Genomic DNA, 3,642 nt, shown 5'->3' with positions numbered 1-3,642 from the left:
TTTCGAATTTGTGATATACCAGGGTACCCCCTTATCCTTTCCTGACTAACTCGTACGGGTCTAGGGCATAAGTGCTATGGGCCATTTTAGAGGCAATACCAACCTCTACCTCTGGTATGATGGTCAATGTGGAGAATCTCTTAGTTTGGCCAGCCGGCAATAGTTCAGTAAGAATTGGTGTAAACCGGGATACCATATCCCCCCTTTTAACCCTCTACTGACAAACTCGTACGGGTCTAGGGTACAAGTGCTATGGGCCATTTTAAAGGCAATAAGTACCTCTTCGTCTGGTATCATGGCCCATGTGGAGAATCTCTTCGTTTGGCCAGCCGGTAATAGTTCATTTTCGAATTTGTGATATACCAGGGTACCCCCTTATCCTTTCCTGACTAACTCGTACGGGTCTAGGGCATAAGTGCTATGGGCCATTTTAGAGGCAATACCAACCTCTACCTCTGGTATGATGGTCAATGTGGAGAATCTCTTAGTTTGGCCAGCCGGCAATAGTTCAGTAAGAATTGGTGTAAACCGGGATACCATATCCCCCCTTTTAACCCTCTACTGACAAACTCGTACGGGTCTAGGGTACAAGTGCTATGGGCCATTTTAAAGGCAATAAGTACCTCTTCGTCTGGTATCATTGCCCATGTGGAGAATCTCTTCGTTTGGCCAGCCGGTAATAGTTCATTTTCGAATTTGTGATATACCAGGGTACCCCCTTATCCTTTCCTGACTAACTCGTACGGGTCTAGGGCATAAGTGCTATCCCAGACAACATGAGTATGTTGGCCCAACATTGGCACAACGTATATCATTGCATTGGCCCATCGTTGTATTTTAACGTTGGCCCAACGTATAAGTGCAAAGTGGGCCTACGTTGGCCCAACATGATGGCTTCATGTTGGCCCAACGTTGTACTGTTATATACAATACATAGAGCCAACGTTGGCCCATTGTATGAAAAACGAAATCCATGTTGGCACAACGTTGGACCAACGTAGAAATATCTTCTCTTATGTTGGCACTATGTTGGTCCAAGGTAGGTATTTCTCATTTTTATGTTGGCAATACGTTGGTCTATTGTTTCAACCAAATTACAATGGATGCTGCATGAGGGGCTGTATATGATAAATACTCTGGAGAACTTTGATCTTTTTTTTTATTGTGTTCCAAACTGCCAAAGTTTAAGGTAGCAATTCTGTATTTTTGTATTACCCATTGTTGTTACTGTCCTTGTTTTTTTCATGAACTTTGCCTCTTTAATTTTATTTATTGTGTGACGCCAAGATATTTCTTTGACAATGTTTGATGGATCGACCAGATAAACTCTGTGTCATTTGCTGTTTTGTAAAGAGTTGTCTCATTAGCAATCATACCACATCTTCTTTTTTCATATTAATTTCATTTATTTCTTTAACAGAACAAATGAAGTATGGCTTATGGTTAGGCGATCATACAAATAGTTTTTTCGGAGATGTAATTTTAGTTGTATTGTTTCCAGATCCAGAATGAAAATTAAATAATTCAGAAGATGAAACTTTATTTATTTTAAATTTGATATCATTGGTCGTCACCACGAGTAGTGTCCTCCTCAATTTAAACTTCAACAGTGTCATTATTATTTATATATGTTATTCGTTTTTCCCTTCTCTGTTTCTTGCTACCTTCTCTGTCAAGGCTTAAGCGCCGCCAATCTTTAGCTGCATCATCCATCTCCTTATCCGAAGACTCTTTGCAGCTATGTTTTTTTTCTAACCGAATCTGTAATAAAGTTAGAAGTAAACTTGAATTGCGTATTTGTCTAATGCATGCGTGCGTAATCTCCCTTCTAGATATGTAATATAAATTAATGTATATTCTAAATAGTTTAAATACTATTGAATACAAATTAAATCTTAAATAACCATTTTTTTATATTGGTTATTTTTCTAATGGTCAGAAATTTATTAGTATTAGACGGATTTGTGGGTATAACAAACCCTTATTTACTATTATTTCAGAATTCGGTATCATACTTTGTATATTCGTAATATACATGATATATAAAGAATAATTCAGATGTGTATTAATGAACAGTTATATATTTGATATATAAAAACACTGTTACACATTTAAGTGTGTATATGATCAGGTTTCACAAATATATCGTATCTGTTTGCATGCGATTTAGAAATACAATAAAACTAACAAATTCATTTATATTTTAATGAAGTAGCAATCATTATACCACATTTTTGAAACTTTACGAAATAAGGTACATCTTAAGACAATTTTATTCCATTAACTTCAGTAATGATCATACATGTTGTGGTTAAAGATTGATATAATTTACCATTTGTTTGAAGATACTTATGTTCAGTGGCAAATATTTCATGATAATTAATAGGATTGAAATGATTTAAAATCTAGAAAATATTTCACCCGAAACGTATAAACTTCAAGATCAGCATTATAAAATGATAGAAATTAATATATGTTTTGATTTTTAACAACATCCCTCAGATTAAAAATTCATATTGTATTTGTCATTCTAAATCGTATATTTATCAGATTTTTTAAAGTTATAACTTACATGTTACTATCTTTCTCTTTGAATCCCAGATGACATGATTTTCTCTTTTTGTTTTCTTCGTATCACTGCTTTCTTACAAATACACAACAGGAAATAATCACAAAAGTGACCATCCCATTACATTCAGATTTCCTATAAACTTAATTACCATAGCAACTATCTTTGAAATTTGTCGAACACATGGTCAACCTTATCAGAATGGGCTTGATTAACAGACTGGCTGTATCAAATATCACTCTGCATATAATTGCTATTATTATGTTTCACACAAGTTTAATGAATAAAGTTATTATAAATAATGATTGGAATACATTTTATTTTTTAACCAGGCAATCTATGTTTACGATATACATTTTTTTTTATTACAGTAATGATATTCCAGTATAAATTTTGCCTGACTTATATATAGAGTATGATATATGATCATGCAACGTTGGGCCAGCATTGGCCCAACATAGAGTTGTAAATGTAATTTCAGTTGATAAAAACTTTCAGTATAACATTAACTTTTCATAAAGCCTGCTGCAATCGAAATTATCCGCCTCCCAAGAGAAATAAAGCGTAAAATATTATATAATCAATTCCATTAAAACAATTTCATATCGGCCCTATGTTGCTACTAACATAATGCCAACATTTGCCCGATTATTTATAACCAACATGAGATAATAATATGAATTTACAACAACAGACCAACGTTGGGCCAATGTTGTGCAGCCGACACCAACGTGCGACCAATGTACCGACAATTTGCCAACGTTGGGCCAATGTTGTGCAGCCAACATAAAATTGCGACCAACAGACCGACAATTTGCCAACGTTGAGCCAATGTTGTGCAGCCAACATAAACTTGCGACCAACGGACCGACAATTTGCCAACGTTGGGCCAATGTTGTAAAGCCAACACCAACGGTTGACCAACGGGCCGACCATTTGCCAACGTTGGCCCACTGTTAGTCTGCTGACTGGGATGGGCCATTTTAGAGGCAATACCAACCTCTACCTCTGGTATGATGGTCAATGTGGAGAATCTCTTAGTTTGGCCAGCCGGCAATAGTTCAGTAAGAATT

The 3,642-nt window shown here is 35.7% G+C and overlaps 1 long non-coding RNA gene across 1 annotated transcript; it reads right to left on the bottom strand.

Annotated features, from left to right (window-relative positions):
• Positions 1-1,527: 1,527 nt before the first annotated feature.
• On the bottom strand, positions 1,528-2,896 carry LOC134726980 (uncharacterized). Its single transcript, XR_010108691.1, has 2 exons — positions 2,573-2,896; positions 1,528-1,761 (listed from the first exon to the last, which is right to left on the bottom strand). It is a non-coding gene; the product is annotated as an uncharacterized LOC134726980 (long non-coding RNA).
• Between the last annotated feature and the right edge of the window lie 746 nt (positions 2,897-3,642).

The sequence above is a fragment of the Mytilus trossulus genome, chromosome 7 (genome assembly GCF_036588685.1).
Source record: "Mytilus trossulus isolate FHL-02 chromosome 7, PNRI_Mtr1.1.1.hap1, whole genome shotgun sequence".
Lineage (NCBI taxonomy): Eukaryota > Metazoa > Mollusca > Bivalvia > Mytilida > Mytilidae > Mytilus > Mytilus trossulus.
Note: the sequence above shows the minus strand (reverse complement) of the source record. Positions and strands in the feature narration are given on the sequence as shown.